At 36.3% G+C, this 15,876-nt stretch overlaps 1 long non-coding RNA gene and 1 pseudogene across 4 annotated transcripts in view; one reads left to right on the top strand and one right to left on the bottom strand.

Annotated features, from left to right (window-relative positions):
• LOC148736978 (uncharacterized) overlaps positions 1-15,876 on the top strand; it is a 323,637-nt gene that overhangs the window by 269,279 nt on the left and 38,482 nt on the right. The window lies entirely within an intron of this gene.
• LOC111335129 (polycystin-1-like protein 2) lies at positions 9,877-15,611 on the bottom strand (annotated as a pseudogene). Its single transcript, XR_015997237.1, has 4 exons — positions 15,466-15,611; positions 13,699-14,963; positions 12,975-13,143; positions 9,877-12,571 (listed from the first exon to the last, which is right to left on the bottom strand). The product of XR_015997237.1 is annotated as a polycystin-1-like protein 2 (transcript).

The raw sequence follows: 15,876 nt of genomic DNA, 5'->3' as shown, positions 1-15,876 counted from the left end.
CAGTAATCAAGATAGTAGACTTACCATACAATACTCGCGATTAGTTCATTTTCATTTTCTTAGGAAAGTAGATTTAAAACCTGATTGATCATGAGTACATACTGCATATGAAATATAGGGAACGTCCTTACAGTAGTAATGCTATGAGACGCAATAGGTAAATAGGACAATAGGACTTTTCGCTGCCATAATCAGTCTTAAACACCATAGCTGAAAATGTAGAAAACACCTGTACCTTTGGAGAGCGTTGGAGATCGTTTGTTCAGAGCTGTTTAAGGATCTAATTCGCCATCCAAACGTATATTCAAGGTATTTGCTTGAAAAAAAAATAGAAAGAATGCGAAAGAGGCAATCTCTCTCGTTCATAGAGTCAAGTACTGCCAACAAACACAGAAAACGTTTTCACCTAAAATTGTTTGAGCGGTTCCATGCTGGAAAAAGTATTATTTGAAGAATGATAAGCAGAACAGCTTATCATTTTTCTTGTTTTGTTTTGTTTTGTTTTCTTTTTGTTTTAAGAATATATTTTCGTTGCACGCTCCACAAGCTCCGCTATGAATTAGACAATTCAGTAGTCGTGAGTTAAAAAATGTGTGCGTCTCGATAGGAGCAAAATTAGATATTTTCCGCAGACAAATATACAGGTATGCTTTACAAATGGCAGCATTGTTGTGTTAGTTGTTTCTCAATTATTATGCAACATCTCTGAAGAATTGAATTGAATGGTAATGAATAAACTGTAGTTTGTGAATGAAAATGAGCTATTTCGGCTTAGAATCGTATTTATGGATCAATTATACGATGGAGAACTGCTCAGATGAAATAATCTGTTATAAATATGGATATTAAGATTGTCTATTTGGAAACTATCCACTCTACAATGCGAATTAATTAAGAAATGGAACACTTACAATCGACTAATGATGTCATACTGCTGTTATGGGATCGATGCAAAACATTAGCACTGTACAACTTATATTTTCTTTTCTTCAATCAGTATTTGGGTGGAATTCATTCATTTCTGCAGGATACAGGTATCGTTTTGCAGGAAAACATTTTACGTGATTAATAAAATGAAAACTCAAGGAGGCAGAGGCCGAATTAAAAAGATAACGTAAAGATAAACCTGTCATGAGATGATCGGTCACTGATGGCCTTCATTGTAAAAATTCCTCTTAGAAACTCGCGTCCTGGTTTCTATGGAACAAGATGATGAGGGGAGGTCGAATGAAATTCTCTTTTCCTTTTTCACAAGATTATTTCATTCCACAGGAGAAGCGTCTGACTTATTTCAAAAGGACGAACTTTGTTTCACCACGAAAGAGGTCAGATACGTATTTCTCGGCTGACATCTGTCACAATATAACTTTTACAAAGTTCGTAAAGAATCCACTGTGTTTCTGAGATCCTACGTATTACTTTTGAAAGGTGTTGCATATCACGTCAAAATATAACAATCATGAATTATATCGTCCATTTCAAATTTAAAACTGCATAATTAGGTCATTTTGGTTAATCTTTTTCAACTCATTATGCGTCTCAACAGTTAAACTGATGTGTTGCACTGAACTTCAGATAAAGACACAGCAAACATGAATTAAAACAACCATTTCAATTTTACAGCCACATAATTGTGTCATTATTGTTAACTGTTTCGAGTTCATTTTCCTTCTCAACACAACTGAAAATGACAGAAAAAAACCATCTTGAACATATCTCTTCCTTTGCTTTTGTTTGTCTGTTTATTTTTATCTTTATTATTTTCAAGTGTGATAAAATTCAAGAACAGACATTAACAAAGTTTGATCATTTCTCTTTCTGAGAGAGACAGAGTTTTATAAAAGCCTTCAACAAACATCTCGTTTTGTTTTTTCTATTTGTTAGGACTGGGGGCTACAGAATGTTCCAAAGCCAAAATACCTACATCTAACCATCCGCTACTTGTTTTAAATTTCTATGACATAACCGACAAATTTTGTATAGATTGTACTTACTCAGTGTACAGTGTATTGCCAGGGCTGTGAAAATTTTACCGGATTGAGGCCCGCTCCTCGCTCCATTCATCAAGCTTACGATATGCAACAGTTTCCACTGGTAGATGTCGGTATCAGTTATGTTGGTCCTTATATCGGTAACAACGCACATTCGACATATTTTCAACGTACCACAAACTTTTTTCGAAGGAGGTAATGTATAACGGACATGATACAGGATCGCTTGTTACTGGCATAGCTATAGGTAACCACAATTATTCCCTCCATAAAGAACTCTGCGATAAGGCTAGAGGCTATTTCTACCATCTGAGGAGCAATCTACACTTCATAAAACCAATCACGATTTTAAAATCGCTCTATGAGTTAGGATAATAGGTGGATTAAATACATTTTTAATGACAAGCTAGTTCAGGAATCACGTTTAAGGGTGGTTCTCTTTTATGAATTATAATATTTCCTAGCGGAAACTGTATTTAGTAGCCTCCTTGCACGGATTGAAATAATTTTACACCATCCATCATATAAGAAACAAAACAGCGCGTTGTAATTGGTAAAAATAACTTCACCAGCGGGATCCATCTAGAATACATGTAGATACCAGGGGAAGTAGGAGTCCTCTGGTTACTGAACGTTATGGGAACTGCAATAAGCTTCCGGGAGGAGAGGAAGGGGAGGCGTGTGTCAAGTATAGGGACTTTTCTCTTTATTTATTTTTCTTCATTTACAGACTAGCTTTAGACGCAGACAGATAGCAAAGATCAGCATATGCAACTGAAATATAGAGATTTTAACTTGACTAATATTCAACCACCATGATTTTTACCGCAAGAAAAAAGTGTGTTTCAATATTTTTAAAACTTTTTTATCGGAAATTTTTGCCACATTAGTTAATGCTTGGTTCGACATGGAAAAAAAATACAAACAATTCAACCATTAATTTTTTAGATGTACCTTCGCCTATGCGGGATCGGTCTACGTGCAAAACATAATGTGGTTCAATTTACCGGTTGTCGTTTTAAGATTTCACGACGAAAGCGATGAGAGTCTTGGCTTTAATGTCTATTCAAGGTATCTGGTTAAAAAACAAGAAAGAAGTCAAAAGAGGCAATCTCTCTTCTTCATAGAGTCAAGCACTGAACGCAAACACAGAAAACGCTTTTAACGTAAGATGATGATAACGGTTGCGTGCTGCCAAAAGTATGATTTGATGAACGATGCGCAGAACAGCTTCCATCTGTATCTATCCCTTTCCTTTTATTTTACTTTCCTTAAAGCTCAAAAGTTATCTTGAAATGATTATCACAGTTATTGCTTATATGACGAAGTTTCGTTGGAAGAGGCCAAACATTATCCGGCTTAGGCTCTGTTTGCAATAGCACCTCGAAGTAACCGGGATAGGGGCTGATTCCATTTTAGCAACGACGTTACATGCTCGGAAGAAAGCAATTACTAGTGCGTTTTACCTTTACTTTACTGAAATATCCTTAATTGTTGTTGAAATTTGAGGATCACTCAATCATTTAAGCGTTCTTTACGGTCAGCAGAAAAAAAGTATAACACTCTTAAAATACTTGTTTCTTAAAGAACGAAAAGTATCAAACTAAGGATCTTTCTGTGCAACCCCTTTGTTGCTCCGACCAAATTTTTGCCTTGTTCTTCATTGTACTACTGTGTCAAATTTCGCGCGTTCCCTGGGCCCTATGTAATTTAAATGGCATACGTATGATGTGCGATCCTCGCAGTACATAGCGCTATTTATGCAATAGCGAAAATCAGACCTGAAAAAAGTCAGGCCTGTACGGGACTCGAACCACTGACCTCTGCGATACTAGTGCAGCGCTCTACCATTTGAGCTAACAAGCCAACTGGGAGGAGGCCGTTAAGTTGATTCGTAATAAACCCGTGAAAGTGATAAATGAGATGCAATGAATATATGAAGTTCATATATTTTGAACTGCGGTATTAGATACGTATGATGCGCGATCCTCGCAGTACATAGCGCTATTTACAGCGAGGATCGCACATCATACGTATCTAATACCGCAGTTCAAAATATATGAACTTCATATATTCATTGCATCTCATTAAATGGCATAGTCGGGCATAATTAACAGGCATATTTTGCGCCAGTTGAGATTATTACTTGTTTTTTTATCAATGCAACATCTAAAATAAAAAAGTGAATCGAATGGAAAGGAACATTGTGAATTAGCAAGGCAAATGTTTAATTGCAACTTAGCCGGCTTCACCCCAAAAATTCATCGATGAACTAGCGACGAGGAAATTCTAATAAATGCTTTGGCGTCCTTTTATAGAAAAACATTCAACAACTCAAGTTGATGAAAAGTCGACGAGGCAGGAACTTAATTTAAAGGGAAATAAAAGATAAGCACGTCACAAGTTGATTGTCGCTGACGGCATCAATTGTGAAAATACTATGTCCAAACTTGCCTTTTGTTTATCACAATCATTGTTTTCTATAATTTTCTAAACATTGTTTTCCATCCAAAATTGTCGTCAACACGTCGCAGGTAATTTTCGGAGCCTGATCCACTATGGATCGTTTGGTGCAACCACTTTGTTGCTCTGCTTTCCGACCGTATTTTTGCGCTGTTCTTCGCTGTCCTACTTTGTCAAACTTTGCACGTTCCCTTGACCTTATGTAGTTTGAATGGCATGTAGGGGCATGATTATCAGGTGTATTTTGGGCTTGGTGGTATTATTTCTTGATTTTATGATTGCAACATCTACCAAAAAAAAAAAAAAAAAAGAACCTGACTCGAATAGAAATGAAAATTGTGAATTAGTAAGGTAAGTGTTTAAATGCAACTTAGCCGGTTTCACCACAAAGTTTTATCGATGAACCAAACGACGGGGAAATGTTAAACTAAACTGATCTGTACCCTATCTAAAATTATGTCATGGGATCGATGGAGAACATGAAGACTGTAATAGGTTTTTTTTAACTTTTTCTTTTCTTATAACTGGGTGGAAGTCATTCATTTCTAAAGAGCTTTGGTGTCTATTTAGAGGAAAACATTCAACACTTCATTGCCACGAAGAGTCGAGGAAGCAGGAACTTAATTCAAAGAGACATAGAAGATAAACCCGTGTCAAGTTGACCGTCGTCGCTGACGGCATTAATTATGAAAATTCTTTGTCCAAAAATTTTATCAATGAAATAAGCGACGAGGTAATGTTAAACTAAATTGATCTGTACTTTACCTAAACGTAGCGAATTAATTTTCTTTTTCTAGCTGGGGTGGAAGTGATCTATTTCTAAATAGCTTTGGCGTCCGTTTAGAGGAAAACATTCAACAACTCAAGTCCTAATAAAATTGAGTACGCAGGAACTCAGTTTAAAGGGAAATAAAAGATAAACCCGTCACAAGTTGCCGTCGACGGCCTTGAATATGAAAATTCCTTGTCCAAAGATTTTAGCGATGAACTAAACGACGAGGAAATGTTAAACTGAATTGATCTATAATCTATCTAAAACTATAATTTTGAAACTAAACAGAGCGAATTCACTAAAAAATAAAACCATTGAAATCGATTACTGATGTCATATTTCTGTTATGGGATTAAAACATGAAAACTGTAATAGTTTCTTTTTCTATTAACTTGGGTGGAAGTCATTATTTTCTAAAAAGCTTTGGCTCCCGTTTAGAGGAAAACATTCAACATCTTATAAGTCCATGAAAAGTCGAGGAAGCAGGAACTTAATGCTGACGGCATTCATTATGAAAACTATCTGTCCAAACTTGCCTTCTGTTCATCAACATCGTTATTTTCTACACCCTTCCCCTTTCGTGCAAGATTGTTCATTCCGCAACTGAGTAAGACGTCTGAATAAGTTCTGAACGAGGAACTTAATTCGTTTTTGTGCAAAGGAGATATTACAATGTGTGCTTGCCGACTGACATCTTGTCACATCAACTTCAGAAGGTAGGTAACTAGGTTATTATGTTGTAAGACCCTACATATCATTTCTGAAAGGTGTTGCACCGAGCGTTATTTATGACACAACAACCATGAAATATATAGCGCATTTCAATTTTTTACAACCGCGTAATTTTGTCATTGTGGTTAACTGTTTCCAAATGATTTGGCTTCTTAATAAAACTAAAAACTACATTCCGAAACAAGTCTAATCTTATCTCTTCTTTTGTTTTTACTTATATATTTATCTTTATTACCTATATTCTTTTCAAGAATAATAAAAGTCAAGAACAGATATTATCAAGGTTTGATTTGTTTGGTAGAGAGAGCCTAGTAAAAGGCACCGATCATATCTTCTTGCCAGTTGGATTTCGCTTGGGTTTCCGATACCGAGATATCTTTATCTAACCGTTCACTACTTCCCTTACAGTTTTAGAGCCTAACCAATGGATAAAATAGAGTTTGTACTTACTCAGCGCACAATGTATTGACAGTACTGTAAACATTTTACCGAATTGAAGCCCACTTGATAACAACCCAGGTGCAACAAATTTTCTAACGTTTTAAAGGAGATAGTGTGTAATGGACAAAACGATACTTGATCGCTTCTTACTGACATAGCTCACAATTTTTTTCTTGTATTTATAAACGGACCAATGAGGCTAGAGGCTATTTCCACCAGGTGTGGAGCAATCATTGGCTTCATCGAAACGAGAAATTCAAGATATTAAGATAGCTTGGTTTACTTTTTCCAGTGACGCAGAGAGTAAAAGGTCGATAAAAGACGCGGTTAATAAAAATAGTTTAGGAATCATGGTTAAAGGTAGATGTCTTTTACGAATTAGTGTTTTCCCTACGGAAAGCTACTGCAAGTACCCCATCAGTTCAAAACTTATTTTGAAATCATTCTCACAGATATTCCTTATCTGAAGAAATTTTAGCGAAAGATGGCAAAACAATATCCGGCTTAGACCCAGTTCGAAAATGTACCTCAACGGGACCAGTATGGGCGCTTATTCCTTTTGAGTAACGACGTCGCATGCGTGGCGTAATGCAAATGCTAGTGCCTTTTAGCTTTATTTCATTGAAATATCCTTAATTTATCGCTGAAATTCGTAGATTACTCGTTTATGTTAAAGTGTTCGGTACGATCAACAGAAAAAGAGTATGACGTTCTTAGAAAGCTGTTTCTTAAAAGAACGAAAAAAATTAAATTATGGATCGTCCTGTGCAACCACTTCGTTGCTGGGTTTTCCGTCCATATTTTTGCGCTGTTCTTCACTGTCCTACTTTGTCAAACGTTGTACGTTCCCTTGACCTTATGTGACTTAAATGGCGTAGCAGGGACATGATTAATAGGTGTATTTTGAGCCAGCTGGGATTATTGCTTGTTTTTATCAAGGCAACATCTTCAACAAAAACAACCTGACTAGAATGGAAACGAAAATTGTGAGTTAGTAAGGTAAATGTTTAATTGCAATTTAGCCGGTTTCCCCCTAAAATTTAATCGATCAATTGAACGACGAGGAAATGTGAATTGATGAGTACTTCATCTAAGATTATAATTTAGAAACGAAACGTAGCGAATTCATTGAAAAATAAAGCTACTGAAATCGAACACTGATGCCATATTTCTGTCATGGGATCGATGGAAAACATGAATGCCGTAATAGGTTGGTTTTTTTTTTTTTTTTTTTTTATTCTAACTGGGACGGAAGTGATTTATTTCTAAAGAGCTTGGCGTGCGTTTAAAGGAAAACATTTTCAAGTCCTTGTTGCTGACGGCATTAATTATGAAAATTGCTTTTCCAAAAGTTTTTCGATGAACTAAACGACGAGAAATGTTTAACTGAATTGAGATGTACTTTATGTAAAGTTATGATTTTTAAACTAAAAGTAGCGAGTTCATCGACAAACAAAACTATTAAAATCGATGACTGCCATATTTCTGTCACAGAATCCATTCAAAACATGAAAACTGTAATAGGTTTTTTTGTTTTGTTTTGTTTTTTTTTTTTTCTTCCTAACTGGGATGGAAGTGATTTAATTCTAAAGAGCTTTGGCGTCCATTTATAGGAAAACATTCAAAACTCAATTCTATAAAAAGCTGAGTACGCAGGAACTCAATTTAAAGAAAAATAAAAGATAAAGCCGTGACAAGGTGACTACCGCTGACGCCATTAAGTATGAAAATTCCTTGTCCAAAAGTTGAAGTAAACGAATTGGAAATGTTAAACTGAATTGATCTGCACTTTATCCAAAATGAACATGTTGAAGCTAAATTTAGCGAATTCGATGAAAAATAAAGCTATTGAAATTGATGACTGTCATATTTCTGTCAAAACTGGGGTGGAAGTCAAACATTTTTAAAGATCTTTGGCGTCCGTTGAGAGAAAATTATTTAACAATTTAAGCCCATAAAAAGTCGAGGAAGCCGGAACTTAATGCTGACGGCATTAATTATGAAAATTCCTTGACCAAACCTGCCTTCTGTTTATCACAATCATTGTTTTCTACAGAGCGTATTTATAAAATGAGCTCGGAGTGAACACCCTTCCCTTTTCGTAAAAGATTGTTCATTCCGTAAGTAAAACATCTAAATAAGTTTTAAACTAAACTCCATTCATTATCGTGCGAAGGAGGTCTTAAAGTGTGTGCTCGTCGGTTGACATCTTATCACAGCAACTTTAGAAGGTAGGTAATTAGGCTATTATGTTCAAAGACTCTACATATTATTTCTGAAAGGTGTTGCACCGAACGTTATTTATGACACAACAACAATAAGTATATCGCGCATTTCAATTTCATAACCAGGTTCTTTTTTCAATGTGGTTAACTGTTTCCAAATGATTTTGCGTCTTGACAAAACAAAAAACTTCATTCCGAAACAAGTCTAATCTTATCTCTCCCTTTGTTTTTACTTATATATTTATCTTTATTACCTATATTCTTTTCAAGTATAATAAAAGTCAAGAACAGATATTAACAAGGCTTGATTTGTTTCGTCGGGAGAGCCTATTAAAAGCCGCCGATAATATCTTTTTTCCGGTTGGATTTCCCTTGGGGTTACAGGATGTTCCAATACCGTGATATCTTTATCGAACCGTTCACTACTTCCCTTACAGTTGTAGCGCATAACCACTGGATAAAATAGAGTTTGTACTTACTCAGCGCACAATGTATTGACAGTACTGTAAACATTTTACCGCATTGAAGCCCACTCGATAACAACCCGAGCACAACAGCCTTTCTGACGTTTTAAAGATAGCCCGTGTAATGGAGAAAACGATACTCGATCGCTTCTTACTGACATAAGTCGCCATTATTTTCTTCTCTTTATGAACGGACCAGTGGGGCTAGAGGCTATTTCCATCAGTTGAGGGGCAATGGTTGGTATCATTAAATCAAGAAACTCAAGATACATGAAAATAGCTTGGTTTACATTTTGTAGTAACCAAAATAGCAAAAGGGTGGTAAAATACGCGGCTCGTGAAAATAGTATTGGAATCATGGGTAAAGGTAGATGTCTTTTGTGAATTGGTATTCTCCCTATCGAAAGCTATTGCAAGTATCCAGTCTGTTAAATGAAAAAAAAAATACCATCCGTCCATCCATCAAAGAAATGAAGCGGTGCGCTGTAATTGTTAACGTTTACATCGTATGCCAATATCGGCTTTAGGATAAACATGAAGGAAAGGGAGGGAGGGGCGCAGAGGAGTAGGTCAACACACTAGATTTTAATAAAATTCCAAACCTGATGACATATAAATAGAATAAAAGTTCCTTAATATGCATTGCAAATGTTCGTAATGCAATCTAATTTTGTGTTCATGTTTCGATATAGTTAATGTTCATGTTTCGATATATTTAATAAATATATTGAAAAAAAATTGTTCCGCATTGATTGCTTATGTCAGAGTATGGCTACATGCCTCTTGCTCCGATGCTTCTTGCTCCGATGCTTCTATTGAACAGAGTGTCACGACGCCCCCAAAAAATTATGAATTGAAAATGCCACTTCCTTTTTAAAACTGCATAATTGTATCCTTGTGGCTAGTCGTGTTAAAATCATTTTGAATCGCCTTTAGATTAAAATAACCTCTTAAAATGCGGCAACCCCATCTCTTTCGTTATTCTAAGCATCCCCTTAGTGTATATCTCATGAAAACTTGGACAAGCATAAGGGAGGAGTGTGTCAATACGCCAGAGACCGGCAAAAGGTTGCCAATCCTGCATATAACTTTATTTCCGTTCGAATTTCAGAGTAGCATGGTTCTGCTAGTTTCACCCAAAAAAAAAAACTAAAGAAATAGCGAAGTAAGTCCAATTCAATGAGCGCACTTATTCAATTCCATCATTATACTACAATAGATAAAGTAATAAAATGTCGAATAAGATAAAGAGAAATCACCAGTTACAAGGAATAAAAGTGATCAACAATAATTACAGCAAGTATCATGAAACTCTAAGAAACAAATATCATCTGTCAAAACTGTAAATTTAATGAGAGCTCGCTTCTGTTTCTGCTTTCCACATGATGTTTATTCTTATTCTGTTTCTGCTCTGCACATGTTTATTTAAAGTCTTTCATACTTCTGTAATTTTCATGATTTTCAGTATTTTGTAATTGCATGTGCGCATTGTAAACAACTATGCTAAATGCTCCTAGGCGTTATTTGGATAAATAAACTATCTATCTATCTGTCTGTCTATCTATCTGTCAGTCTATCTATCTATCTATCTATCTATCTATCTATCTATATATCTGTCTGTCTATCTATCTGTCTGTCTGCCTATCTATCTATCTATCTATCTATCTATCTGTCTCTCTGTTTATCTATCTATCTATCCATCTGCCTATCTATCTATCTATCTATCTATCTATCTTCTCTCTGTTTGTCTGTCTATCTATCTGCATGATTTTTTATATAGTTATTTACTTTCTTTCACATATTCTTATTATTGTCTCTAACCCTTGAAGTGACGAACCTCTGCTGTTTTTAATAAATAATGAAAATCTTCGTCTTCTTCTGAGAACCCTGACACAATTCTCTCAAGCCGTTGTAACAGGTCATGCTTTCTCCTACGTAATTTGCAGAGAGAAGACTCAACGATATCCTCTTGGAATCGTACTTTCTTTTTTTGTGTACGTTTTCTACATTCGTCATTGCTTTCACCTTTCAGAGATTTTAACATGTTGCTTATCTTGTCAAAAAGTGATTGTTTCCTCGTTCTGTATTGTTGTTTATTCATTGTCCCTTTAGACCTTTTCTCCCTCGAGGCTACGATAGCCTGACTTATTAAATCAAAGTTTAGATTGGAATGGTTCTTGGAGTAAAGGCCAACGTTTTCTGATTGTTTTTCTTTCACTTCTACTGATTTTTGAGAGGCTCTCGACTGACTCAGTGTCTTACTGATTGCATCGAAAAATTCTTTTCTTTTTTCTGAGGTCGGGCAACGGTCCTCATCAATAAGTTTATACAGCTCATTTTCGTTCACATTGTTCTTGGCATCCGAAAGGGCATCATTGATTATGCCAATAAAAAAGTTCATACAGAGGATAGTAAGAGTAAAAAGAATTAAAAACGCGAATACTTTGGCGTATGTGGTGTTGGCCTCTGCTAGTTCATTGATTGGTCTAGCTTTCACTCGACCAAGAGTTAGCTCAAGTTGGAAATAAGCTCCTTTTAGCACCGAAGAGTAGCGCTCAGATACACAACCAAACATCAAGACACCGAAGTGCAAAAATGCAACAAAGAAAATTAGAAAAACAAAACTAAACCAGATCAAAGATCGTGCAGATATCTTCAATGTTTTGGAGAGTAGAGCAACATGATTGTTGAAGCGAATGATTCGCAAGAGCTTGGTAGTGGCGATGAAAATCAGGATACCAAGGAAGGCGTTTTCTACTTCTTGGCAAGTGATAGCTTCTTGAAAACTTGGATTTGCGTAAATGTTTTTATGCACTTTGCCCATCGTTGAAATAACTTTACTCTGTCGTATCATATAAGTCACCACGGCAAACAGAGAGAAAAAAATTTGGAATATTTCGATCCAATTCCATATGGACTTAAAATATCGAGAACGATGACTATAAAGCCTCAAGCTTTCTCTCCCAAAATACAAAAGCATAGATACAATGAAGAGAAACGTGCAAATCGAATAAAACTGATAAGAGGAAGTGTCAGTAGAATCAATTGACAGACTGTGAATTTGCATAGAAGCTGTTTTCAGCCCAGATGTTTGAACCTCGTAAAAGTATGTGGCAACACCTAAAACATTTACTGATGGATTAAACGTAGAAAACTCTGCGATGACCACTCGAGTTTTTCTGTCAAGCCAACTATTTTTTTGTAAATCTGTTACTATGCGGAATCCTGTATGATTCTGATATCCGAGGTCTGCTACAAATCCTCCTCCATGATAATAGGAGAACTGTCCCCACCTAAGTATAGTGTCGGTGTCATCAACATGTTGATATCGCCATGGCCTCGGGCAAAGACGTAGCAACTCGTCATTCCTCGTAACATTCTCAACAGGCCTCCAGCCTGGTTTATTGTACGTGGCCTTGTCTTCGTTCTCTATCGAGTATCCCTCGAAACATTCTTCGATATAGTTCGGGACTTTACATTGTGCTGCATTTTGAAAAACAAAGGATTGTTACCAAAGAAGTTTGTTTTGGTGTTCATTGTACTCTGCGGTTTGCATTATTTCAATCGTAATTTTAAAAAAGACATCTCTGTTATGACATATAAAAGATACTTGTAGAACCCTTAGAATTTACCTAAGGGGGAGAGGAATGCCGTTTATCTATTCTAACTTTTACGTTGAATTAAAAAACGCAGCTTTCCACTAGTCACCAACTGTTAGAAGGGTCAGAGGCCGAGAGATTTGACACTATTATTTTACTATCAGAGCCGTTTGTAGGTGTGTGACTATAAAGTGTTAAATTAAGTGTGCATGTGTAAATAGCCTTGTCACTAAAATCCAAGACAATTAATGAATAAATAATTAAACAAACAAACAAGGAAAGCTTACTCGATCTCACTCTGAGTTGCCTTACTCGAGCCATGCCGACAAGAAGAGAGTGTTTATTACCAATGTACATTGTTTTCTTCTCCTCTTGACCGTTGTACCATCTGCCGGAAAACACTCCTGGGATGTAAACTTTCTGTAACCAGTTCCAGTACATAGTGTTGTTTTTCACCTGAATTAATAGAAGATCGTCGGATTAGATATATTTCGTTTGGTTTATACGTTTAGCTGTATGAATAGATGAGAAGCTCGATCCACGCAGACGAGTAACTATGTTTAAGCCCGTTTTTAAACTATTATTTCGAATTCCCAAAATTATTTCTATTTCACATTACACCCCATTCCCTCAAAAATTAATTTTTGTTTATTTATTCCAACGATGCTTGTATGAGTTAGCAGCCACTTTCTGAATCTCCTCCTTTAACCCTGTAACTCCCAGAAGTGATTACCATAGAACTTCTCCCCAAAATATCGATTCATTATTCAGTAAACAGGTAATAAGAGTGCTCAAAGTTATCATGTAGAAATTGAAGCCTTGATCTAACACCAAATTCTTGTAACTAATTAACAAGGAAATGAGTAGCAGCAAGAGGGGAGAATGAACAAAAGGATCTTGAGAGTTCAAATGTTGATAGAATATCAATCTCATAGGAATAAAAGCCGTAAGATCAATCAAACGCGGAAATTTCAGCAATATAGTAATGAAAATCAAATAACGTCTACTCACCCTGCTGAAGCTTGGTAGTCCATCTCTGATTGATTTCGTCATCAAGTACCGATGATCATTTCTATTTCCATAGCACACTGCCATTAGCAAGAAAACGAAGACCAGGTATGCAACCAGTTCTGTGAAGTAATGTGTCAGGTTCTGTTTCTTAGCTTGTTGTCTCCTCATCTTTTCCACATCTGACAATAGCAGTGCCCAAAATTTTTGTTTAGAGTACTCAGCTTTAGCTTGCTGAGGGCTTTCAGAGGCATGTACTTTTGATCTCTTTGCCTTTATCCTTAAAATGGTTGCATGGTTGCAATAGTTAGAGCTGTGAAGAATACCTTTACTGGTTCCTTGATTGTTACGTCCTGGGCGAATGAGATAAGCATCGAAGATAGCCACTGCTCGCTGACACTCTTTTCCCAAATTAGACTGTAGAATATTGAAAACGCAGCCGAAACAGTACAAGAACAGAGCAACAAAAACCAAGCAATACCAGTGATAAAGGTGCCTTTATGACAATAGCCGTTGTTTGTTGCACACTTTTCAGCTCCTTTCTGAAAAAATAACGCTATGATAATATTTATGGGTGCTACAACAAGTGCGCTTTCAATGCCAGTCACAACTTGTCTCCACGACATTTTAAGCGGTCCAACCTGGATAGGCAGTTCGTAATTTCCTTCTAACTTATAGAACATCGCGTTAGCAAACATGGATGTCAAAAGCACTGACAGGCAACAAGAAAGCCGCTGTACTCTTGTAAAGCGGCTTCTTCGTAGCTTCGCTGCAACTGAAATCCAAATATGCCACTCCGCGAGGCCTCTTCGCCAACGTCTTGCGACTTCACTGCCGAAATCCAGATGATTTGAGGTCTTGTAGATTGTTCGCTCGATGCGCCCATCTCCCCGCTCAAGAGCAAACCACAGATTCGCCATAAATTTCCACGACTGGTTAGTTTGTATGTCCCGAATCAGAATCTCCTCAAGAAACCACGAAGGATTATTTCCAAAATTATCATGACCAATCTGTAGTCCTTGAATCGAACCAAGTGATTTATTAACATAAAGTACAAAAACATCGGAATTACCTCGAGAAAATAACATATTAACTGCACCAGGCTCTTCTTGGCTGAGATGAAGAATGCCACTCTTTCCGTCAGAACCGTAAATCTCCAAAGCAACATGAGCAGTCGTGCCCGAATTTTTCCACGCACCAGTAGTAATCACTATTTCGTATTCATATGTACTGTTTGGAGAAGATGGAAGGTGGATCGGGGATTCCTCCTAGAAAAAAAAAAAAAAAAAAAAAAAATGAAAAAGCATAACTTATTTACTTGACTAGCTAATTCATATTTTCAATTAGATTTTTTTGTTTCATTCCAAAAATACATGGTAAACCCTGGAGACGTTTTAATCTATTTGACTATTAATTCACAATCAAAAAATTCATCTCAACAAGCCTTTAAAGCAAATAATGTAAAAAAAAAAATTAAAAGCCTTGTTTTTCTTAACCCTTTAACTCCCAACGGTGATCCATATGTAATTTCTACCTTTTATATCCAAACATTATCCAGTAAATAAGGAATGAGAATATTCAAAGTTATCAAGTAGAAGAATTTTTATCTTCATCTATTAGCAAATGTTCATGACTTATTCGCAAAATAATGCTTAGCAGTTGGAGGTATGATTTTACAATGAGATCTTGGTTTTGAACAGTTATACAGTGTAGTGGAGAGCAAACCCCGTGAAAGTAATGGTCAAAAGCAAAATCTGGTTCTTTACTAACATTTTTCGCGTCTTCCTTGTCGAATTTCCTTACGATAACAATTGCAGACGCATAACACAACAGAACCACCGCCATAGCTACAATTACTGCAATATTTCCAGTTTCCGGTAACTGCTGGAACTCGACTAGAACCTTGTCAAAGTCAATAGGATTCGGTTCAACTAAAAGACTTCCTCCAAATGATGTCAAATGATTGCAGCTACAATTTATGAATCGATCTGATGCTGCCAAAACCTGGAATTATAAATTAAAAGGAAGATGTAAGTGATGAAATTTATCATAATGATTTTGGCTGCCGCTACTTATCACTCTGTACCTTTCTCTTTTAAGGCGCTGGTAAGCTTTTGTTGGTTATCAAATCTTTTCACGATAGCAGAACCAACGGAAAATGTTATCAAAACAACGTTTGGC

The sequence above is a fragment of the Stylophora pistillata genome, chromosome 2, assembly GCF_964205215.1.
Source record: "Stylophora pistillata chromosome 2, jaStyPist1.2, whole genome shotgun sequence".
NCBI classification, from domain to species: Eukaryota; Metazoa; Cnidaria; class Anthozoa; order Scleractinia; family Pocilloporidae; genus Stylophora; species Stylophora pistillata.
This window is presented reverse-complemented; position numbering and strand designations above follow the sequence as displayed.